Source organism: Trachurus japonicus, chromosome 11 (assembly GCF_045865225.1).
Source record: "Trachurus japonicus isolate A0001 chromosome 11, Traja_1.0".
Classification (NCBI taxonomy): Eukaryota; Metazoa; Chordata; class Actinopteri; order Carangiformes; family Carangidae; genus Trachurus; species Trachurus japonicus.
Window position 1 is genome coordinate 8,720,299 of NC_140917.1, and position 26,252 is coordinate 8,746,550.

General features: G+C 39.6%; 3 pseudogenes across 3 annotated transcripts in view; all 3 read left to right on the plus strand.

The window, feature by feature from the left end:
• LOC146978156 (Ig kappa-b4 chain C region pseudogene) overlaps positions 1-26,252 on the plus strand; it is a 92,912-nt pseudogene that overhangs the window by 19,924 nt on the left and 46,736 nt on the right. The gene's annotated exons all lie outside the window — the stretch shown is intronic.
• On the plus strand, positions 1,234-3,887 carry LOC146978159 (Ig kappa-b4 chain C region pseudogene; annotated as a pseudogene). The gene is made up of 3 exons (XR_015037000.1): positions 1,234-1,275; positions 2,640-2,715; positions 3,398-3,887. The product of XR_015037000.1 is annotated as an Ig kappa-b4 chain C region pseudogene (transcript).
• LOC146978160 (immunoglobulin kappa light chain pseudogene) lies at positions 8,255-12,566 on the plus strand (annotated as a pseudogene). The gene is made up of 3 exons (XR_015037001.1): positions 8,255-8,481; positions 8,584-8,902; positions 12,157-12,566. The product of XR_015037001.1 is annotated as an immunoglobulin kappa light chain pseudogene (transcript).

Here is a 26,252-nt window from a genome sequence, read left to right on the forward strand (position 1 = left end):
CTGACTGTTTCATAGAGGTCCGAGTCTCTTGAACTGGCAACAGCAGGTGGCTTACGATTCTTAGGCTTCACAACTTCAGCTGACTGTTCTTGAACACCCACTCTGGCCTCGGCTGCACACTGGCTCTGCTGACTGGTCTGCATGTCTGTCTGTATTTCATTTATTTTTGTGACTTTGCTGCTTGTGTTCTTTCGTTGCTTTAATTGTCGTTCTGATTCAACACTAGCTGCTTCATTCATTCTGTCAATGAGTATTTCATCTGTTACTTTCAGATCATCAAGACAGGGTTTTAGCTGGAACTTGATGTGGTCACTCAACAACCCAGTACTCACTGACCTCAAGAATTTCTTCTGGATGAGCTCTGGACTGTACTGTTCATCTGATCCGACATCACTGGAAGCAAGCAAAAGTCTCTCTTTTAACTCGATTGCTCTAAAGAGGAAGTTTTGAGGGGACTCACGACTGTCTTGTGTTATGTTGACTAGTCGGTGATACAGGTCTGTTGAACTGTCCTCTTTGAAATGTCCCTTTAATATTGCCTTCAACTGGGGGAGGGTTAGGTCTCTTTTTATCTCAAGCATGTCGCGAAGACTCAAACCTGGACTGATCGACTTGATGACGGCCTCCATGACTTCAGCCTCACTGTGTTCTCTCATCAGGCCTCTGTCTATCTGATGCATCAGGTTTGTATATGAGAGTTTGTCCTTTTGTCCCTTCTCCCCAATCTGACCACAGATCTTGAAATCCCTCCTTATGGTCACTTCTGGAAGCCGGTTCACAGTTGTAGGCATCACATTTTGTGTCACTGAAGCTTGACTTGGAGATGCACTATTCAGTCTTTCACTCAGCCTTCTCACTTCATCTTGCAGGGCTTGGCTGCTGAGCTGGAGCTGTGAGTATTTTTCTGCTAAACTCATTTCTTCAGCTGTTTTCTGACTGGTTTGTGCTGTGTTTTCTGTACTTTCTTCATCGTCAGTATTTTCACTATTTCCTATCATCTGATCCACTCGTTTCATTAATGTCCTTAGATGATGTGCTGCAACATCCTGCTCTTCATCATCAATCACACTGTCCATAGATTCTGTAATTAGTCTGATTAACGCTCGCCTTGTTGCGACCGTCCCGCTCTGGATTTTATTTTCCACACAGACCTTTTGGAGCTGGTTCAACTGTAGAAGCCATAGTTTCTCCGACAGGGTCTCTGCCAACTCTTCCAGGTCCAATGTGTCCGACATGGCGGTGCTCCCGACGCTGCGCGCATCCGCCGTCACTCCGGTAATCCAGCGCACTTCCTCGTCTCACGACGCGGCGTTAATCATCCCAGCGGTGCCTCCATATTTGTTGCACACTTGGACAAAGTACACTCCAGGCGTGCATGAAGTTTGTGTCTTTCTTTTAATATCTGATAACACAGGAATACAGACACGGTAAGTTACGTGGTCGCTCACTGCGGCGCTCTGTTTACTATATCACATGTACACACTTAACTTAAACCGTAACTTTCTCACACATACTACTTTCACATTCACACACCATTTACTCAGCTGGTCTCTGTAATGTAACTCTTATCACTGTGGAAATATGAGGTGTAATACTGTTCTTGATAATTCACCAACATGCTCACCTGATAACACAGGAATACAGACACGGTAAGTTACGTGGTCGCTCACTGCGGCGCTCTGTTTACTATGGCACATACACGCCTTCCTGGTCCTGAGGACCCCTACCTGGACCCCTGGCTGCCCACAGTGCCTGCACTAATCTCTATTCTCTGCCTCACATTAACACACACACTCTTCCAGTTACATTCATCCACATTCAGACCAACTACTGTGAATAAAATAATGGTGAAATATAAAATACAATAATGGTGAGTATAATAATTAAAATAAATAATAAATGCAGATGGGGGGTGCCCATGTTTCATAAACAACTGTACTTATGGGTCCCACATGAGTATATTGATCAGAAAGTGCTTTTTTTTAAATGCTGTTTAGGTTTTATTTGCTTGAGCTTCTTTTATTCCGATTATATTTTCTCATGTCTTAAAACATTTTTGAAAAAGTTGATTTTTCTTAAAATGAACAAATATTGAGAATTGACAATACATATTTTCCTTTTTATACTGTGTTGTTGTCATTTCTCACATCAGCTGCCAAAACGTTACAAACAGACTAATTCTGGTGAGTTTGTTTGTTTCAGAGTCAGAGAGCCGTGTCTCCACAGTGAGAGGTTTTTGTACGACGACTCAATGAGTTTGTATCACTGTGGTACACGTTCGGTGGAGGAACCAGACTGGATATTGGAAGTAAGTAAATATTTCTTCATGAACTTTTATTTCATTTAATTTGTTAAAGGGATAGTTCAACATTTTGGCAAATTGGCCCATTGCCATAATTGTTATAGTCATAGCAGTAGGTTCGTTACCTTTAATTGTAGGTGTAAGCTATTTTTAGTAGGAACCAAAAATATTAATTCTTTAAAAAAAAAATCTGATGGTTCCAAATTTTGCAACATAAAGAGGATAAACGATAAAGAAACAGATACAAAAAATTTACGTTAAAGTTTTATGATAAAATCTTGTAGATAAGAGTAGTTCAGTGTGACAGAGTCAGAGAGCCGTGTCTCTACAGTGAGAGGTTTTTGTACGACGGCTCAATGAGTTTGTATCACTGTGGTGGACTTTTGGTGGAGGAACCAGACTGGAGCTTGGAAGTAAGTTTCTGAAAAAATATCTATTTTTTTTTTTAGTTTTTAGCGAATAAAATATTTATTTTATTAACTATATTTTTCATATTTGTGTTTTTATTTCTCCTTCTTAATCATTGAGTTAAATGTAGGGCCTCTTTTCTGAGGTTTTCTTGACGCATGCCTGCCATGATTGAATTGAAGTTGAACTGTAGAAATGGTTAAACATAATTTGTTTTTTAATATATTGTATATTCAATATTTTGTTTAGTAGTAGTAGTACTAGTTTTTGAAATCCCTTTGACACCTGTGATTCACTGTTTCCATTGTTCATTTGAATCATTTTCAAGAGTTTGTTCAATGAGGAGTATTTTCCACTCGAGGAACATTTGATCGTTGTCAGATTATTTGATAAATGTTTGTGTTGCACTTGAAAATCAAACTCACGAAAAATGTATGAAATGTATGTAAGCTTCATGTATTTCTAGTGTAGTTTGATATGTTTCAGGTCAAACTGTATGATGATTGTCTCTGTGCTGATGTGCATGAGAGGCTTCTTGAAGGGAAGTGAAACAATGTGTGAGTGAGTGACTGGTGGAGCAGAAAAACATCTGACAGAAACTCCTTAAAGGACAAAATCAGCTCTTACACAGTAAAGGTGTCCAAGTGGCTGCTGTTGGATTGTCAGTTTATGGTCTGTGTCTCCTAGGTGATACCCGTCCCACCCTGACGGTGCTGCCCCCCTCCAGTGAGGAGCTGCAGCAGCAGGGGAAGGCCACGCTCATGTGCCTGGCCAACAAGGGCTTCCCCTCAGACTGGAGTCTGGTCTGGAAGGTGGACGGCAGCAGCAGCAGCAGCTGGGAGGAGAGCAGGAGCCCCGTGGTGCTGGGGAAGGACGGCCTCTACAGCTGGAGCAGCACCCTGAGGCTCCCTGCAGACCAGTGGAGGAAGCTGGGCTCTGTGACCTGTGAGGCCACCCAGGGCTCCCAGACTCTGGTCTCAGAGACACTGAGGAGAGACCAGTGTCCCCAGTCCTGAGCTGACTCACTGGGACTGTACTACTGGTTTTACTCTGTTCTCTCTAACACTCTCTCTTTTTCTTTCATTACCATGTTCTGTCTTTCTCTCTGATGTGTTTGACAGTTTTCTGTCATGTTTGTAATTTCACTATTTCCAGAAAATAAAGATCTGTTCATCAATTAAATTTTGATTCTATCTTTGGTTTTTTTAACATCATAAGATGATGATGTTTTGTCACTGTCATGAAACAACACTTGATCAATGGATCAACTGATTTATATACACAAAACATTTGTGGGATCCAAATGTGAATGTTTTTTTGTTTTTTTTAATTATCTTTTTTCTCATACTTTGAATATTTTTCAATTAATACATTGGTAGCCTTGCTTTCAAAAAAGGACTAGTCAACTACTGTGTTGTTTGAAAGACAGAAGCTTGATATGTGTCTGTATCCTTTGGGGATACACAAATATAAAGTCAAGTATCATCTGCATCGAGTGATATCCACTAAGTCTGCACTCATTCTGAAGACTGTTTAAATTATGAATGTTGATTTTAAAGTGCAGCCACTGATACTGTTGACTCATGTACTGTATATTAACATATGAACAGCACATGTTCCTCTTGTTTCAGTGTTATTACGTCATCGCTTGACTGATGATTTTTTTTTTCTCACTTGCTTAATGTTCATCTGCTATGATAAAATTTACTCCCGGAGTTCCACAAGGCGCCATCTTTAGTCTCCTCTAGTTTATGTTTTAATTGTTGCTATGATTCATTTTTCTACCAGTAATAAATCTTTGATCAGAAACTCTCAGACATTCGATACCAAAGTTCCTCCTAAAACTGTTGATTAGCTGATTGTGTTAAAAGTTCAGTTTAATCATCTGACAACACTTTTATCTGTGTCATGTGCAGTTTGTATTTCACATATATTGTGTTTTTGACAGTCCTAGTGATTTTGCCACAGAAAACACTTGTGACATTGCAGATGTGAGGTTTCAGTGTGCAGAGACTTTAACATAGTCTGTGGACATTGATACTGAATACTGAATTGGAAGTGTGTGTTCGTGGAGCCAACTATGCTGGATGTAGTTGTGATCTTAATGGTCTGATTGGGCTTGTGTGTGTGTGTGTGTGTGTGTGTGTGTGTGTGTGTGTGTGTGTGTGTGTGTGTGTCCTCAGTGAACTGTATCAGTCTCTGCAGTATCTTCCAGCTGCAGCAGTCAGTTCAGTTTCTGTTCACTTTGACTGAGGGAGGTTTTTGTACGACGCTTTTTCACTGTGTGAACACACTCTGACTGTTGATTTCATGATAACTATGACAGTAGTAAACTGCTGCATCTTCAGCCTGGACTCTACTGATGCTCAGAGTGAAGTCAGAGTGTGATCCACTGCCTCTAAAACGATCTGGAATCCCGGATGCTCGAGTGGAAGTGTATTTGATGAGGAGTTTAAGTTTTTCTCCATCTCTCTGTTGGTACCAGTGGAAATAGCTCACAGCAGGACTGACTCTACATCTGATGGTGACTGAGCCTCCTACAGCAGAGCTCACTGCTCCAGGCTGAGTCACTGTGACCTGACCTCTGGACTCTGAGGACACAGAGACAGAAAGATAAAACAGAGTCATGGTTTTGTGGGCTTCATTTCAGAGGGACAGATGTTGATAGAGGAGTTGGATTCTCTGGACTTTACCTGTGAAGCAGCAGCAGAGGAGAGTCCAGATGAGGACGGAGACCAAAGTCATGTTTTTGATGAGGAGGATTTCTGTGTCTTGTGTTGTCATGAAGGACAGCTGTCAGTCATCCAGTCTTCAACTCTCAGGACTATAAACTCTCCCAGAGCACTGGAGCATGGTGCTGCTGATGCAAAGTGGCTCTCTATGGAAATGCTCTGACTGACTCCAACAGGGACTTGGATCTGAACATGCTGATCATCAATGGATTTATTAGAATTTGTTAATACTCATTTTCCCATTATTTGTTTTGATATCTGAAAGAATTTGATGTTAACTATAACTACATATTGCCATGTTCATACCTAAAATACATATTGTTTCAAATGACAACAGTTGGACATTTATGAAAAATTCTAGTTGATATTTGTGATTAAATGAAACTTCAGCGATTTTTCAGCACATCACAGACAAACTGGAAAACTAATTGTTCTCACTTTAAAATTTTGACAGGGATGTTTAGTTACAATATTGCATGTTGAGAAAATATGTTTATGACTTCACATTTTAAAATTAGCACAGGAACAAAAACAATTCTCACATTTTTCACCAAATCTTCGAAATTATCTACATCACTGTTCTGTTTAATTAAGATAGATTTGGATGAATAGGATCTCATCTCATGAGTTGTAATATGTTATTTATTTCATCATAAATGAGGAAAGTATTTTCTCTTTTTCAGATGATCATTTTTCAGAATCAGTTTAGAACTGGCATTTTTCATATGTTTGACATTTCTTGTTTCAACTTTCAATTGATATTTTAGAGATTAAACATTGACACAAAAGAGGAGTTTTGAGTTTTTAATCTTTTGTACTGAAACCAGTCTGTTGTCATGGATCAGCAGTGATGCCTGACTGTTCCCATGGTTACTGGGCTGAAAGAGGGAAGTGAAAAAACTGAAGAGAAGTTTCATCCAGTCTGAACAAAGTAGTAGTAGTAAACCTCCTCTGCTGCTGTCCACAAGAGGGAGTAAAGTTTCATAAAGTCTCTCTTCTTTGTTTCTATTTTATTTGTCTTTCTCATGTTTTGACTTTCTCTCTGAAGCGTTTGACAGTTTTCTTCCATGGTTGTATTTCCAGAATTTCCAGAAAATAAAAATCTGTTCATCAAATAAGTTTTGATTCTGTCTATGGTTTTTAGAAGACCAGTGGATAATCATAAAACATTTTTATATACATTTTTTGTGTGTTTGTTTGTTTTTTACCTAGAGGACTATTAAACTTATTGTTCTGTCGTTTGTCAGACAGAAATCTGCTGTCAGAAGTTATCCACTAACTTCTTTTAACGGACTGTTATACATTTAAACAGTGCTGTTTGCTTCAATATGTTATGGCAATAAAAAAAATCCTTTGATCACATAAGTTTTTTTTTTTTTACATCAAGCAAGTGCATTATGTCTCTCACGTGTGACCTCTGACCTTCTCTGTGCTGGTGTTACAAGTAGATGCAGTGCAGAGACTTTTGGAATTTCTCTCATTTTCTTTGTGAAATGTGCCTCAGTTACTTTTTTTAACTAGTGTCAAATGAAATTAGTTCATAGTTTCAAATCATGACTTCAGTCAATTGTATTTTTTTTTTCCAAAATTGACAGTAATGGTCAAGATATATTGAACTGACATTTTTAATTTTGGTAACAATTTCTTCATTTTAATTTCTAAATAGTAAAATTTAGGTTTACAAATGGCGAACCTAGATTTCTCATTGAGGAAAATCTTTTGAAACATGATAATATGTTAAAATCAAATCTCTCGTGTTATTTCTGTGCAGCTATCAAATCAGTTCCTCTGTAGATTTTGAAGATTCACTATTTTCTTCACTGATCTCTCAAATCTTAAAAAAAGTATTTCAATCAGGGAAAGTGTTTTAGTTTAGCTCCAAGTGTTTTAGTTTCAGTGCAGCTGTTTAGTCAGATCAGTTCCTCTGCAGCTGAGGGAGGTTTTTGTACAACGTTGTATCACTGTGTGAACGGGTGCTCTCACTCTGCTGACAGTAATAAACTCCTGCGTCTTCAGCCTGAACTCCACTGATGGTCAGAGTGAAGTCAGTTCCACCAGATTTACTTCCACTGAAACGTTCAGGGACTCTAGAGTAACGGTATACATCATTATAAATCAAGAGTTCAGGAGTTTCTCCAGATTTCTGAAGGTACCAGTGGATGTCATAACTAACACTTGAACTGGTTTTACATCTCATAGAAACAGTCTGACCAAGAACAACAGACTGAGCTCCAGGAGTCTGAGTCAGGATGATTTCTCCTGATGAACCTGAAAAACATCAACAAGAGGAGAAGAGTTATTGAGACAAATCCATCTTGGAGAAAGATCAACATCCAAACAGAAGAGGATCATTTCTTTAACATGGAGAATAGATGGAAGAAGGTCAATGCTGCTGGTTTCAGTGTTTCTCCATCATAGCAGAACATCATTGTGGTGAACCTGGTTCCATCCTGAAGCAAAGTTTTCAGCAGAGAGTCTCACCCTGAACAAGGAGCCCCAGGGTGGCCAGCAGTAGAGTCACAGACATCATCATTGAGCTGCTGTGGTGTCAGTGGCTGTGAAAGGCCTGGACACACACTGATCAACACTGGCCTCTTAACGGCTGGGAGCAGAGAGGAAGGACACATATGCAAACACACAGAGTCACTCAACTGGAGCTGTCCTCAATGTATCATCATGTTATATTGTGACTGCTCGTGTTTAAATTAGTACAATATATGACATTTCAGAAAGCTTTAACCCGGGTTTTTCAGGATTTCTAATATTTATTCCATTAATGTGATTGATCCATTGATAATCAGCACAATGAGATTGATCCCAGTCCCTGTTGGAGTCAGTCAGAGCATTTCCATAGAGAGCCACTTTGCATCAGCAGCACCATGCTCCAGTGCTCTGGGAGAGTTTATAGTCCTGAGAGTTGAAGACTGGATGACTGACAGCTGTCCTTCATGACAACACAAGACACAGAAATCCTCCTCATCAAAAACATGACTTTGGTCTCCGTCCTCATCTGGACTCTCCTCTGCTGCTGCTTCACAGGTAAAGTCCAGAGAATCCAACTCCTCTATCAACATCTGTCCCTCTGAAATGAAGCCCACAAAACCATGACTCTGTTTTATCTTTCTGTCTCTGTGTCCTCAGAGTCCAGAGGTCAGGTCACAGTGACTCAGCCTGGAGTAGTCAGCACTTCTGTAGGAGGCTCAGTCACCATCACCTGTAAAACCAGTCAGAATGTTAATGTTTACAACTATTTAGCCTGGCACCAACAGAGAGATGGAGAAAAACCTAAACTCCTCATTTATCTTGCCACCACTCGAGCATCAGGGATTCCAGATCGTTTTATAGGCAGTGGATCAAACTCTGACTTCGCTCTGATCATCAGTGGAGTCCAGGCTGAAGATGCAGCAGTTTACTACTGTCAGAGTGAACACTACATCAACAGTCAGTATGTGTTCACACAGTGAAAAAGCGTCGTACAAAAACCTCCCTCAGTCAAAGTGAACAGAAACTGAACCGACTGCTGCAGCTGGAAGATACTGCAGAGACTGATACAGTTCACTGAGGACACACACACACACCCAAACCCTACAATATGTAGATCATAGAAATATGATGCATGATGATGTCTACTGAACCTTTATTCTGAAATTAATAAAGTCGGAGACCAGTGTTGAAGTATATTTGGTAACACACAGTGTAACAACACAATGTCAAAGACACCATGCCCACAAGAGAATAATGACTACAGACCAGTTGCAACAACGTCAGTCGTCATGAAATCTTTTGAACGTATTATGTTTGGAGAAATTGGTACACAGGTCCAACATCTTTTTGATCCCTATCAATTTGCATCTAGGGATGTACTGGAGTAGTACTGGAGATGCCTTATGTACCATGTCCCGTCTCATACTGACGCACTGAAAAGATACTAAAACCTTTGCTAGATCAGTTTCATATAGTTTCATATCAAATGAATGCAGGTACCACTAAACATAATTATATTAATATGTTTTCTGTCTTTTAACAAGGGACACAGACACTATGGTCTATCAGTCAGAGATAGAGAGAGTAGTGTTATCGTGTGGTATTTATGGATTATCACTGGGCAATATTATGCATGTTACTGTGTGAGTAGAGGTGTCTGAGTGAGGAAGGATCTCATGGATGGGCAGGTGAGTGTGTTTTTGTAAATGTGAGTGTGGTTGGGACAGCTGGGGGATGAGGTAAGTGTGAGCTGAGGTGTGTGTGATGTAGTAGGGGACATCCCATTTTATGTATTTGTGCTTTGACTAAATGTTTTTCATTGCTTGTGGCAGGAAATATGTATTTATTTATTGTCTGTATCTGTGTCTTTCTCTCCTAATTGCCCAAGACATATTTCTCCACTCTAGGAGACAATAATCTAACTTATCTTCTCTTATAAAATGTATACAATTATCTGTGTGTGTGTGTGTGTGTGTGTGTGTGTGTGTGTGTGGTGTGTGTGTGTGTGTGTGTGTGTGTGTGTGTGTGTGTGTGTGTGTGTGTGTGTGTGTGTGTGTGTGTGTGTGTGTGTGTGTGCGTGTGTGTGTCCTCAGTGAACTGTATCAGTCTCTGCAGTATCTTCCAGCTGCAGCAGTCGGTTCAGTTTCTGTTCACTTTGACTGAGGGAGGTTTTTGTACGACGCTTTTTCACTGTGTGAACACATACTGACTGTTGATGTAGTGAAGACTCTGACAGTAGTAAACTGCTGCATCTTCAGCCTGGACTCCACTGATGCTCAGAGTGAAGTCAGAGTTTGATCCACTGCCTGTAAAACGACCTGGAATCCCTGATGCTCGAGTGGAAACGTAGTAAATAAGGAGTTTAGGTTTTTCTCCATCTCTCTGTTGGTACCAGGCTAAACGGTTGTTGCTGTAAACATTCTGACCAGTTCTACAGTTGATGGTGACTGAGCCTCCTACAGCAGAGCTCACTACTCCAGGCTGAGTCACTGTGACCTGACCTCTAGACTCTGAGGACACAGAGACAGAAAGATAAAACAGAGTCATGGTTTTGTGGGCTTCATTTCAGAGGGACAGATGTTGATAGAGGAGTTGGATTCTCTGGACTTTACCTGTGAAGCAGCAGCAGAGGAGAGTCCAGATGAGGACGGAGACCAAAGTCATGTTTTTGATGAGGAGGATTTCTGTGTCTTGTGTTGTCATGAAGGACAGCTGTCAGTCATCCAGTCTTCAACTCTCAGGACTATAAACTCTCCCAGAGCACTGGAGCATGGTGCTGCTGATGCAAAGTGGCTCTCTATGGAAATGCTCTGACTGACTCCAACAGGGACTGGGATCAATCTGATCATCCTGATTATCAATGGTTCAGTCAATTGATTAGTATATTGATCAGGAAGTGCTTTTTTAATGCTGTTTAGGTTTTATCTGCTTGAGCTTCTTTAATTCAGATTGTACAGTATTTTCTCATGTCTTAAAACATTTTTGAAATTGTAGATTTTTCTTAAAATGAACAAATATTAAAAATGGACAATACGTATTTTCCTTTTTGTACTGTGTTGTTGTCATTTCTCACATCAGCTGCCAAAACGTTATAAACAGACTAATCATGGTGAGTTTGTTTGTTTCAGAGTCAGAGAGCCGTGTCTCCACAGTGAGAGGTTTTTGTACGACGGCTCAATGACTTTGTATCACTGTGGTACACGTTCGGTGGAGGAACCAGACTGGATGTTGGAAGTAAGTGAATATTTCTTTAATATAATTTGTGAAATCCTAAAATGGCAAAGAAAAGTACATACTTGGCTTTTTGTGATTTTTTGAAAAGTGAAAACATTTCAGTTTTACGATCCAAAAATGTTTATTCTTTTAAACAAAAAATCTGATGACTTCAAATTTTGCAACATAAAAATTATAGATGATAAAGAAACAGATACAAAACATTTTTGTTAAAGTTTCATGATAAATTCTTGTAGATAAGAGTAGTTCAGTGTGACAGAGTCAGAGAGCCGTGTCTCTACAGTGAGAGGTTTTTGTACGACGGCTCAATGACTTTGTATCACTGTGGTGGACTTTTGGTGGAGGAACCAGACTGGATGTTGGAAGTAAGTTTCTGCAAAAATACTAAAAAGATTTTTTTCTTTTTTTAGTTTTTAGCAAATAAAATCTTTTATTTTATTAACTATATTTTTCATATTTGTGTTTTTATTTCTCCTTCTTAATCGTGGAGTTAAACGTAGGGCCTTTCTTGTCGCATGCCTGCCATGATTGAATTGAAGTTGAACTGTAGAAATGGTCAAACATCATTTGTTTTTAAATATACTGTATATTTAATATATTGTTTCGTAGTAGTAGTAGTACTAGTTTTTGAAATCATTTTTGAAACCTGTGATTCACTGTCTCCATTGTTCATTTAAATCATTTTAAGAGTTTGCTCAATGTGGAGTATTTTCCACTCGAGGAACATTTGATCATTGTCAGATTATTTGATGAATCTGTTTGTGTTGCACATGAAAATCAAACTTACGGAAAATGTATGATTGCTCTTAAATGAGCTTCATATATTTCTAGTGTAGTTTGATATGTTTCAGGTCAAACTGTATGATGATTGTCTCTGTGCTGATGTGCATGAGAGGCTTCTTGAAGGGAAGTGAAACAATGTGTGAGTGAGTGACTGGTGGAGCAGAAAAACATCTGACAGAAACTCCTTAAAGGACAAAACCAGCTCTCACACAGTAAAGTTTATGGTCTGTGTCTCCTAGGTGATACCCGTCCCACCCTGACGGTGCTGCCCCCCTCCAGTGAGGAGCTGCAGCAGCAGGGGAAGGCCACGCTCATGTGCCTGGCCAACAAGGGCTTCCCCTCAGACTGGAGTCTGGTCTGGAAGGTGGACGGCAGCAGCAGCAGCAGCTGGGAGGAGAGCAGGAGCCCCGGGGTGCTGGGGAAGGACGGCCTCTACAGCTGGAGCAGCACCCTGAGGCTCCCTGCAGACCAGTGGAGGAAGCTGGGCTCTGTGACCTGTGAGGCCACCCAGGGCTCCCAGACTCTGGTCTCAGAGACACTGAGGAGAGACCAGTGTCCTTAGTCCTGAGCTGACTCACTGGGACTCTGATACTGGTTTTAGTCTGTTGTCTCTAACACTCTCTTTTTCTTTCATTATCATGTTCTGTCTTTCTCTCTGATGTGTTTGACAGTTTTCTATCATGTAATTTCACTATTTCCAGAAAATAAAGATCTGTTCATCAAATAAATTTTGATTCAGTCTTTGGTTTGTCATAAGATGATGATTCTTTGTCAGTGATATGAAACAACACTTGATCAATCCCTCCACTGATTTATATACACAAAACATTAAAACATTTTTTTAAAGTTTAATATTTTTCTATTAATAAATTGGTAGCCTTGAATGGCAAATTGGACTAGTCAACTTCTGTGTTGTTTGACAAACAGAAATGTAATGTCACTGTATCTTTTGGGGATATAAAGTCAAGCATCATCAGCATAGAGTGATATTCACTGAGTATGCACTCACTCTGGAGCTCTCCTTTGTTTCTCTTTATGACAGATGATATACTGTAGTTCAACTGTGCTTTTTTCTTCAATATTTCATGTGGGAAAATTAGACATTTTAACTGTAATGCTACCTGGAAAAAAAAATTCTTCATTTGATGGATATTTGGAGTTCAATTTGAAATGAATCTTTTGTTATAACATTGTTTTTGCAATAAATTAAGTAAGTTTAGGTTTATTTGACTTTTTCTTCACAATGCATTATATTGACTGACATCTATGTGTTTCTTAAAATATGAATTGAAATGTTAACAACTCAAAAGGAGCCATTTGATTAAACAGTACTGGTTTGATAAAAAATTACCTGAAATTGTAAATTTAGTGAATAGAATACTTATTTGAGGAAAATCTGTTTTACAACATGAGAATATGTTGAAGTCAAACCACGTTTTAGTTTCAGTGCAGCTGTTGAGCTGTTTAGTCAGATCAGTTCCTCTGCAGCTGAGGGAGGTTTTTGTACGACGTTGTATCACTGTGTGAACGGGAAGGATTCATCATGTTGACAGTAATAAACTCCTGCGTCTTCAGTCTGAACTCCACTGATGGTCAGAGTGAAGTCAGTGTCGCTGGATTTACTTCCACTGAAACGTTCAGGGACTCCAGAGTAACGGGTTACATCATTATAGATCAGGAGTTTAGTCGTTTCTCCAGGTTTCTGAAGGTACCACTGTAGGTCATTATAGACATATGCACTGGCTTTACACCTGAGAGAAACAGTCTGACCTGGAACAACAGACTGAGCTCCAGGAGTCTGAGTCAGGATGATTTCTCCTGATGAACCTGAAAAACATCAACAAGAGGAGAAGAGTTATTGAGACAAATCCATCTTGGAGAAAGATCAACATCCAAACAGAAGAGGATCATTTCTTGAACATGGAGAATAGATGGAAGAAGGTCAATGCTGCTGGTTTCAGTGTTTCTCCATCATAGCAGAACATCATTGTGGTGAACCTGGTTCCATCCTGAAGCAAAGTTTTCAGCAGAGAGTCTCACCCTGAACAAGGAGCCCCAGGGTGGCCAGCAGTAGAGTCACAGACATCATCATTGAGCTGCTGTGGTGTCAGTGGCTGTGAAAGGCCTGGACACACACTGATCAACACTGGCCTCTTAACAGGGCCGTAGCCAGAATTTTTGAAATACCGAGGTCATAGTCGTGGTGCGTGGGGGGGTGGCGTCAGAAATTTTGGGCAATTTTATATTAAAAGGCTTCAATCTGGTGCACTTTGACAGATAAAAACTACACACATCATATTAGATTAATGCCATTTTTATGATATTATCATCACTAGTGATCATCCAGAGAAGACCCAACTTCCCTGAATTCTGATGAGAACACACCATCTATTACAAACAGTAGACTAGCTCCTCACACTCGTAGCAGCCACAGAGTAGCAAAAATATTATATTATAAAGTTTAATTCAGCTCGAAAAAAAAAAAGAGTCTGAAATGCAATGTGATGGTCCTGGTTGTTAACATAAAGATGAACAGGTTTCTAGGGTGAAGTGTGCACTCTTTTTTTACCATAGCTATAGCCTACTATCTTTGGGTGACTTCCTTCTGGAGCGTCAGCTGTGTTCCTCACTTTGAAACAGGCCCAGGAAGTTTGTTTGCTTTTCCTTATAGTTACCACAAACATACATCTGACTGCTCCTTGTTGCAGCTAATTTTGGTTTGTGTTATAATTGGTTATTCACGTTGTTTAGCTATGTAGTATAATAAATGTAAAATATTGGTGTCAAACTTCATTTCGGTTGTATGGTCTTCTTTGAATGGGAAAATATGAAGAGGTCTAGGTGAAATCAAAATGAGCCAAAAACAGTTGTATTTGGATGGAGTGAATATTATGACACCGGCTATTAGTGAAATATAATTAGTTTTCCAAAGGTCAAATTCCACCTGGACATACGTATCTCTGATAATAAAACAGCTGCAAAATTGCTCAGGTTCATTTTTTTTAGCATCTACTTTTACACAGTTAGCCTACACATTGCTTATTAATTTGCCTGATATCCCATGATTCAAAGGTAGATTTTACTCTAATGTGATTTTTGTTAGTATTCTTACTAGGCAGAGATGAAAAATTTACATTTTCTACTGTAGCCTACTCCAGACATGTCTGTAGTAATCTCACAGGTCTTAGCTTTCTTTAAATAAATAAAAAAGACTGAAATAAAACTAATGGTTGCCTAAACTTTACACCGTATGCTCTTTGTTAAATCTGTCCAAATTTTTTTAGAAAAAATTTCACAGTCTTTGTTTGTGAAATATTTGTGCTCGTGCACCACATATGCTCACATCTTGTGCATCTCCTGGGGGCTAAGCCCCCCCTGTCCTTAAAACTTAGTGACGCCCCTGTCTGTAAACATAAAATGTATCATGTCACTGTGCTTTTCACATAATGTTGATGGAAGAATGGACAGTGCAGTAGATGCCCCCTCAGCATAGTATCTGCAGGAAAGAGGTCTCTGCTCTCCCCCACTTACTGTAGCTCAACTAGTGCATAGTGCAGGACACAGACAGTAAACGGCGCTGAATTGACGCTATTAAACAGCTGTTTTCTCCGCATACATGAGGTTCCGTCCCGAAATAATACAGCGCTTCAAGTGCACGTATGTACGAAACCTTTACAGTGTAACAACTGGTTGGAAAGAGCAGTTTATCTAGAGCCAACCGACTCACTCAGTAGCCTTCTCCTCCATGCACACAGGCTCCGCGACGCGCTGTATCACTCGCTTTTTCCGAATGAATCGCCTTTTTTCCCACGACCAGTAAACAAACACCAGCGTACGTGAGGGCGTCAATAAACAAGAGCATTATAGGCCTACCGGAATTGTTTGGACAAGAGAGGAGAGTCACTCAGTCACCTTCCATCTGTCCCCCCTAATACTTTACTTTTTTTTTTTTTTTTCCATTCATTAGGCCGAAAAAAATACCGAGGTCATGACCTCGGTGTCCTCAATGGTAGCTACGGCCTTGCCTCTTAACGGCTGGGAGCAGAGAGGAAGGACACATATGCAAACACACAGAGTCACTCAACTGGAGCTGTCCTCAACACATCGTTATTAGCTGGTGTCAGTATTTTGATTAACATTTTTCAGACAACACAGAAGGTTCAGAGATGGACGAGAAAGGCTTCTAATCCTTCAGATGTGGGTTGATAATCCTATTGTTCCCCTTCACTTTGAATAATTACCATAAAAGTACAGTAGCTGTTTTGACCTTGTCTTTCTTCAGAGGAATTCATTTCTAATGTCATGAGCAATACAATTTCAAAGTCTCCTGCTAATGAAGTCAGATATGAAGGATCTCTCATGCAAACAACATACTCGAGTTTCAATGTTTTGTCGAGTGACATTTGAATTCCAGAATATTTGAATTTGTTAAATTCAAGTTTAAATGTTGTTGGAAGAGACGAGTGAACTTGTTTTAATGCCTAATCAGGTTAAAGCAGAAGTAAGCGATACGGTCGTTTTGGCTAATGCTGCGTTCCAGGCAGGCTTTTGAAACCGTAAATTACAGCTTCAAGTCACAACTTACGACTTTGTAGCGTTCCAGGCAACCCACTCGTGTTTTTCCGACCTGTTTTACCTGTGAAAGTCACTATAACGGCCACTCGTAACTTCCGACCCGTGAACTCGTACCAGATCAACCTGGTACGACTTCACAGGTCGGAAAAACACGAGTTTCCTTGAACGCACCATAACAGTCCTCGTCCCTACGTCACCACATTCACGGCGTCCCTTGGCTGCACACACAGCCCTTTATGCCGTTCTCTCTCCTCATTGGATAAAAATTGTAGGATACGATAAAAGTTTTCTCCTCGGCTCAGAGCAGAGCGGAGTGACTGACAGACCCGTGTTTCAGACCAAACACTCTATGTAAGTGATTGCTGTTGGAAGATAGAAATATTTAAGACTTATATTAACACAAATATATTGCTTACTTCTGCTTTAACAAATGAAAAAGGGGAGGTGCACATTTTCAAAAAATAAAATATGATGTCATCAGAATAGGGAATGATTCATTGAAGATGTTAATGGAGTGTGTGTGTGTGTGTGTGTGTGTGTGTGTGTGTGTGTGTGTGTGTGTGTGTGTGTGTGTGTGTGTGTCCTCAGTGAACTGTATCAGTCTCCAGCTGCAGCAGTCAGTTCAGTTTCTGTTCACTTTGACTGAGGGAGGTTTTTGTAATACGCTTTTTCACTGTGTGAACACCCACTTGCTGTTGATATAGAGAAGACTCTGACAGTAGTAAACTGCTGCATCTTCAGCCTGGACTCCACTGATGCTCAGAGTGAAGTCAGAGTTTGATCCACTGCCTGTAAAATGATCTGGAATCCCTGATGCTCGAGTAGAAGCCCAGTAAATGAGGTGTTTAGGTTTTTCTCCATCTCTCTGTTGGTACCAGGCTAAACGGTGCCCGTTGCCGTCAACATGAACATCCTTACTGACTCTACAGTTGATGGTGACTGAGCCTCCTACAGAAGTGCTGACTGCTCCAGGCTGAGTCACTGTGACCTGACCTCTGGACTCTGAGGACACAGAGACAGAAAGATAAAACAGAGTCATGGTTTTGTGGGCTTCATTTCAGAGGGACAGATGTTGATAGAGGAGTTGGATTCTCTGGACTTTACCTGTGAAGCAGCAGCAGAGGAGAGTCCAGATGAGGACGGAGACCAAAGTCATGTTTTTGATGAGGATTATTTCTGTGTCTTGTGTTGTCATGAAGGACAGCTGTCAGTCATCCAGTCTTCAACTCTCAGGACTATAAACTCTCCCAGAGCACTGGAGCATGGTGCTGCTGATGCAAAGTGGCTCTCTATGGAAATGCTCTGACTGACTCCAACAGGGACTGGGATCAGTCTCATCATGCTGATTATCAATGGATCAATCGTTTGATCAAAAAGCGCTAATTCTTATTTTTAATGCTGTTTAGGTTTTATTTGTTTAAGCTTCTTTTATTCCAAGTGTATTTTCTCGTATCTTAAAATATTTATAGTATAGTAGTATAGGATGTTCCTTCAACAGCTAGAAACACAGCGTGAATGAAATTATAAAGAAACAACACTTTTGATCATTTCAACTAATCTTATGAATGCAGATTTTTTTTATAGATTATAAATAAATAGTTGAGTATCGTCAGCATATAATATGACAGTTTTTACTTCACATCTTTCCATTAAAGTTTAAATGTCAGTAGATTATTAGTTCACCTCCCTTTCTCTCTCTTTTGATAATAAGGACACGAAATAAAGATAATACAAAATTTGTAATTTCCATTAATATTATTTCAGGTTTATGTCTCGAAGAATCATTGAAACTCATTTTCTACGATGTTGAGAGCACTGTCAAAAAAAATTACTCAATGACAAACTAACCACCATGAAAAGCATTTACCTCCATAAGCAGAGAAATTGTTTAATATTGTCTTACAATTGTGTTGAGTTTGTGTCATTAAATGTTCCATGTAGATGTGGTAGTGTCACTGAAAGTTTTTCCCCCCTTATACATGACATGTTGTATATCGTATTGTGTTGTTATATCAATGCACATGCCCTATGAGCCAAGTGAAGTGATTGCATTTTACTTGTATTTTTCCTTTCTTTTCATTATGCTGGTAGGCTCAGTGTCTTGATAAGTAAACATCTGCTCATAGGCCTAAGTTAAAATTGTGAATAGCTAACTACTTTTTTATGTTTGTGTATTGAATGCATTTGATTGATTCAATAAGATTATCACAGACACAGTAGAGCTTCATCAATCAATATTCTTGTAATATTCCCATGTGTTCCTTAGTCAGTGCAGTTGTAAATCAGTGCTGATAGATAGATAGATAGATAGATAGATAGATAGATAGATAGATAGATAGATAGATAGATAGATAGATAGATAGATAGATAGATAGATAGATAGATAGATAGATAGATAGATAGATAGATAGATAGATAGATAGATAGATAGATTTCAGTGTTGCTCTGTGAACAAACATGTTTTTTTTCTGATTTTAGCAGTAAAATGATTTATGGACATGAAAAAATAGGACTAAGTAATGATAGATGTTTAGTGTTAGAAATGGCTTAATGAAAATATCTAAGAAGTGGATGAGATGTAGGTGTGTGTGTCCTCAGTGAACTGTATCAGTCTCTGCAGTATCTTCCAGCTGCAGCAGTCAGTTCAGTTTCTGTTCAGTTTCACTGAGGGAGGTTTTTGTACGACGCTTTTTCACTGTGTGAACAGCTGCCAACGGCTGCTATCAAATTCTCCCTGGCAGTAGTAAACTGCTGCATCTTCAGCCTGTACTCCACTGATGCTCAGAATGAACTGCCTGTAAAACGATCTGGAATCCCCGATTCTCGAGTGGAAGTGTATCTAATGAGGAGTTTGGGTTTTTCTCCATCTCTCTGTTGGTACCAGGATAAACGGTTGTTGTTGTAAACATTCTGACCAGTTCTACAGTTGATGGTGACTGAGCCTCCTACAGCAGATCTCACTGCTCCAGGCTGAGTCACTGAGACCATTTCTTTGGACTCTGAGGACACAGAGACAGAAAGATAAAACAGAGTCATGGTTTTGTGGGCTTCATTTCAGAGGGACAGATGTTGATAGAGGAGTTGGATTCTCTGGACTTTACCTGTGAAGCAGCAGCAGAGGAGAGTCCAGATGAGGACGGAGACCAAAGTCATGTTTTTGATGAGGAGGATTTCTGTGTCTTGTGTTGTCATGAAGGACAGCTGTCAGTCATCCAGTCTTCAACTCTCAGGACTATAAACTCTCCCAGAGCACTGGAGCATGGTGCTGCTGATGCAAAGTGGCTCTCTATGGAAATGCTCTGACTGACTCCAACAGGAACTGGGATCAATCTGATCATCCTGATTATCAATGGATCAGTCAATTGATGAGTATATTGATCAGGAAGTGCTTTTTTAATGCTGTTTAGGTTTTATCTGCTTGAGCTTCTTTAATTCCGATTATACAATATTGTCTCATGTCTTAAAACATTTTTGAAAGTGTAGATTTTTCTTAAAATGAACAAATATTAAAAATTGATTACGGTATACGTATTTTCCTTTTTATACTGTGTTGTTGTCATTTCTCACATCAGCTGCCAAAACGTTATAAACAGACTAATTATGGTGAGTTTGTTTGTTTCAGAGTTAGAGAGCCGTGTCTCTACAGTGAGAGGTTTTTGTACGACGGCTCAATGACTTTGTATCACTGTGGTACACGTTCGGTGGAGGAACCAGACTGGATATTGGAAGTAAGTGAATATTTCTTTAATATAATTTGTGAAATCCTAAAATGGCAAAGAAAAGTACATACTTGGCTTTTTGTGATTTTTTGAAAAGTGAAAACATTTCAGTTTTAGGATCCAAAAATGTTTATTCTTTTAAACAAAAAATCTGATGACTTCAAATTTTGCAACATAAAAAGTATAGATGATAAAGAAACAGATACAAAACATTTTTGTTAAAGTTTTATGATAAAATCTTGTAGATAAGAGTAGTTCAGTGTGACAGAGTCAGAGAGCCGTGTCTCTACAGTGAGAGGTTTTTGTACGACGACTCAATGACTTTGTATCACTGTGGTGGACTTTGGGTGGAGGAACCAGACTGGATGTTGGAAGTAAGTTTCTGCAAAAAACTATATTTTTCATATTTGTGTTTTTATTTCTCCTTCTTAATCGTGGAGTTAAACGTAGAGCCTCTTTTCTGAAGTTTTCTTGTCGCATGCCTGTCATGATTGAATTGAAGTTGAACTGCAGAAATGGTCAAACATCATTTGTTTTTTAATATATCGTATATTTAATTTATTGTTTCGTAGTAATAGTACTAGTTTTTGAAATCCTTTTGAAACCTGTGATTCACTGTTTCCATTGTTCATTTAAATCATTTTAAGAGTTTGCTCAATGTGGAGTATTTTCCACTCGAGGAACATTTGATCGTTGTCAGATTATTTGATGAATCTGTTTGTGTTGCACATGAAAATCAAACTCACGGAAAATGTATGATTGTTCTTAAATGAGCTTCATATATTTCTAGTGTAGTTTGATATGTTTCAGGTCAAACTGTATGATGATTGTCTCTGTGCTGATGTGCATGAGAGGCTTCTTAAAGGGAAGTGAAACAATGTGTGAGTGAGTGACTGGTGGAGCAGAAAAACATCTGACAGAAACTCCTTAAAGGACAAAACCAGCTCTCACACAGTAAAGGTGTCCAAGTGGCTGCTGTTGGATTGACAGTTTATGGTCTGTGTCTCCTAGGTGATACCCGTCCCACCCTGACGGTGCTGCCCCCCTCCAGTGAGGAGCTGCAGCAGCAGGGGAAGGCCACGCTCATGTGCCTGGCCAACAAGGGCTTCCCCTCAGACTGGAGTCTGGTCTGGAAGGTGGACGGCAGCAGCAGCAGCAGCTGGGAGGAGAGCAGGAGCCCCGTGGTGCTGGGGAAGGACGGCCTCTACAGCTGGAGCAGCACCCTGAGGCTCCCTGCAGACCAGTGGAGGAAGCTGGGCTCTGTGACCTGTGAGGCCACCCAGGGCTCCCAGACTCTGGTCTCAGAGACACTGAGGAGAGACCAGTGTCCTTAGTCCTGAGCTGACTCACTGGGACTCTACTGGTTTTACTCTGTTGTCTCTAACACTCTCCATTCTTTCATTATCATGTTCTGTCTTTCTCTCTGATGTGTTTTAAAGTTTTCTATCATGTAATTTCACTATTTCCAGAAAATAAAGATCTGTTCATCAAATAAATTTTGATTCTGTCGGTTTTTATACTATCATAAGATGATGATGCTTTGTCAGTGACATGAAAAAACACTTGATCAATGTCTCCACTGAACAAAGAATTTGTGAGATACAAAGGTGGGCTAAATGTTTTTTTCTAGAAGTTTTTTCTTAAACTTGTATTATTTTTTAATTAATACATTGGCAGCCTTGATTTGAAAACAGGACTAGTCAACTATGTGTTTGACAGACAGAATTTTGCAATGTCTCTGTATCCTTTGGGGATTCACAAACTTAAAGTCAAGTATCATCAGCATAGGGTGATATCCACTAATTCTTAACTCACTCTGCAGCTGTTTCTCTTTTTAACAGAACCATCATATGTGACCCGCTCTGGCAAAATGAGTCGGAAGTCGCAACGTTCTATTTTTAGATAATCAGCTGATAACATGGAAAATCAATAAAAATTCAAAAAAAATTTTTTTTGCTTATTTCAAAGAAATTACATTCAAAAACAATCTCCCAAAGTTTCATAGTCCAGATAATTGAGGAAAGGCACGTGAATGACGATTAAAGTTGACTTAGAACAACTTTTAACCCTCTAGAGAGGAGCACAACATTAGGCTAAATAACTTCTGAAACTGATTGAGACGAGCTGTAAAATGCATCTGAATCGTGAGATTCTCCGCTTTGCGAGGGTCCTTGAACGGTGCATTTATGACAACAAGGGTAGCCATGTGTAATCACGTAGTACGGGACCAGATGCTAAGCTGAGCGGTAGCAGCGATGCTAAACCAAGCGTAGCATCGATGCTAAACCGAACGTAGTAGCATGCTAACGCTTGCAGATGTTTTACAAAACATGAAATATCTTCTGAACCGTTTATGATAGAGACGAGCTGTAAACAGCATCTGAATAGCTACACTCTGCTTTCCGAGGGTCATTGAACGGTGCCTCTACAAGGTACGTGTAATCACATGGTACTGAACAGACGCCAGATTCACGGAAGGCTTTAAACCAGAGACGTTCTAAATTGTTTGAACGCAATTTTCTCAGGTTTTCAATCGAAAGCAGTGAGTGGAAGACCATAATTAAAATCGCTATATCTTAAAAACTATCCAATGTATGACTTTGACTAGGGTATCATTTTAAAGCTTATTTTCTCCTCTTTCTGTTGATACCAAAATCTCAATTTTGAAATTTGGGTCACTGCGACTCATTTTGCTGGATCAGGTCACATATTATTCAACTGTGCTATCTTTTTCAATATTTCATGAAGAAAAATTTGAAAGTGTAAGTGTATCGTCATTTCTAAATATAAATTATTTTATTTGATGGATATTTAGAGTTCAATTTGGAAGTTCTTCAGTCTTGGATATTTTGTCAATATCTTGTTGTTAGCATCCTAACAAATCTTAACTCAAAAGGGGCCATTTGATTGAACTGTTTTGACAAAATTACTTCTTGAATACTGTTTTAAAAACATAAATGAATTCCTTTAATAATTAGTATATTTAATAAATATAGTATTTCTTTAAGGGAAAACTTTCTAGTCAAACCATAGTTTCAGTGCAGCTGTTGTTTCAGATCAGTTCCTCTGCAGCTGAGGGAGGTTTTTGTACGACGTTGTATCACTGTGTGAACGGGAAGCTGTAATCGTGCTGACAGTAATAAACTCCTGCGTCTTCAGTCTGAACTCCACTGATGGTCAGAGTGTAGTCAGTGTCACTAGATCTACTTCCACTGAAACGTTCTGGGACTCCAGAGTAACGGGTTGTATCATCATGAATCAGGAGTTTAGGAGCTTCTCCAGGTTTCTGAAGGTACCAGTGAAGGTCATTTCTAACACTTGAACTGGCTTTACATCTGAGAGAAACAGTCTGACCTAGAACAACAGACTGAGCTCCAGGAGTCTGAGTCAGGATGATTTCTCCTGATGAACCTGAAAAACATCAACAAGAGGGGAAGAGTTATTGAGACAAATCCATCTTGGAGAAAGATCAACATCGAAACAGAAGAGGATCATTTCTTTAACATGGAGAATAGATGGAAGAAGGTCAATGCTGCTGGTTTCAGTGTTTCTCCATCATAGCAGAACATCATTGTGGTGAACCTGGTTCCATCCTGAAGCAAAGTTTTCAGCAGAGAGTCTCACCCTGAACAAGGAGCCCCAGGGTGGCCAGCAGTAGAGTCACAGACATCATCATTGAGCTGCTGTGGTGTCAGTGGCTGTGAAAGGCCTGGACACACACTGATCAACACTGGCCTCTTAACGGCTGGGAGCAGAGAGGAAGGACACATATGCAAACACACAGAGTCACTCAACTGGAGCTGTCCTCATCACATCATGCTGTGTCCTCCTCACTGCTGGAACAATTCACTCAACTCAATCATCCTCACTGATTAAAACTCTGGATATGGTTTCATATAAGAAATTTTAAAGTGCAGCCACTGATACTGTTGACTTATACATTAACAGCACATGTTCTTCTTATTTTGTCTCACAGTGTTCACCTGTCTGGTAATTTTTTTTCTCACTTGCTTAATGTTCATCACCTATAAAGAAATTTACTCCTGGGGTTCCAGTCTGTGGACATTGATGTTTCCTTAATATTGAATCAGATGGATGTATGGACGTCAGTGGAGCTGACTGTGCTTGATGTAGTTGTGATATTAATGGTCTGATTGGGCTTTTCCACTGGAACTGTGTTTGTGTCTGTGTTTGTGTGTGTGTGTGTGTGTGTGTGTGTGTGTGTGTGTGTGTGTGTGTGTGTGTGTGTGTGTGTGTGTGTGTGTGTGTGTGTATGTGTGTACTCAGTGAACTGTATCAGTCTCTGCAGTATCTTCCAGCTGCAGTAGTCAGCTTAGTTTCTGTTCTGTTTGACTGAGGGAGGTTTTTGTACGACGCTTTTTCACTGTGTGAACGTCCATGGACTGATGTGTAAACTCTTACAGTAGTAAACTGCTGCATCTTCAGCCTGGACTCCACTGATGCTCAGAGTGAAGTCAGAGTTTGATCCACTGCCTGTAAAACGACCTGGAATCCCTGATGCTCGAGTGGAAGTAATATAAATGAGGAGTTTAGGTTTTTCTCCATCTCTCTGTTGGTACCAGTGTAAATAGTGCCCGTTGCTGTTAACATGAACATCCTGGCTGGTTCTACAGTTGATGGTGACTGAGCCTCCTACAGCAGATCTCACTGCTCCAGGCTGAGTCAGTGTGACCTGACCTCTGGACTCTGAGGACACAGAGACAGAAAGATAAAACAGAGTCATGGTTTTGTGGGCTTCATTTCAGAGGGACAGATGTTGATAGAGGAGTTGGATTCTCTGGACTTTACCTGTGAAGCAGCAGCAGAGGAGAGTCCAGATGAGGACGGAGACCAAAGTCATGTTTTTGATGAGGAGGATTTCTGTGTCTTGTGTTGTCATGAAGGACAGCTGTCAGTCATCCAGTCTTCAACTCTCAGGACTATAAACTCTCCCAGAGCACTGGAGCATGGTGCTGCTGATGCAAAGTGGCTCTCTATGGAAATGCTCTGACTGACTCCAACAGGGACTGGGATCAATCTCATCATGCTGATTATCAATGGATCAATCAGTTGATGAGTATATTGATCAGGAAGTGCTTTGTAAAATGATGTTTAGGTTTTATTTGCTTGAGCTTCTTTAATACTTTTTCATGTCTTAAGACATTTTTGAAAATGTTGATTTTTCTTAAAATGAACAAATATTAAAAATTGACGATACATATTGTCCTTTTTATACTGTGTTGTTGTTATTTCTCACATCAGCTGCCAAAACGTTACAAACAGACTAATTATGGTGAGTTTGTTTGTTTCAGAGTCAGAGAGCCGTGTCTCCACAGTGAGAGGTTTTTGTACGACGGCTCAATGACTTTGTATCACTGTGGCTCACGTTCGGTGGAGGAACCAGACTGGATATTGGAAGTAAGTGAATATTTCTTCATGAAATTTGATTTAATTTAATTTGTTAAATCCTAAAATGGCAAAGAAAAGCACATACTTGGCTTTTCGGGATTTTTTGAAAAGTGACACATTTCAATTTTAGGATCAGAAAAATATTTATTCTTTTTTTTAAAAATCTTATGACTTCAAATGTTGCAACATAAAGAGGATAAACGATAAAGAAACAGATACAAAACATTTATGTTAAAGTTTCATGATAAAATCTTGTAGATAAGAGTAGTTCAGTGTGACAGAGTCAGAGAGCCGTGTCTCCACAGTGAGAGGTTTTTGTACGACGGCTCAATGACTTTGTATCACTGTGGTGGACTTTTGGTGGAGGAACCAGACTGGATGTTGGAAGTAAGTTTCTGCAAAAATACTAAAAAGATTTTTTTCTTTTTTTAGTTTTTAGCAAAGAAAATCTTTTATTTTATTAACTATATTTTTCATATTTGTGTTTTTATTTCTCCTTCTTAATCGTAGAGTTAAACGTAGGGCCTTTCTTATCGCATGCCTGCCATGATTGAATTTAAGCTGAACTGTAGAAATGGTCAAACATCATTTGTTTTTTAATACATT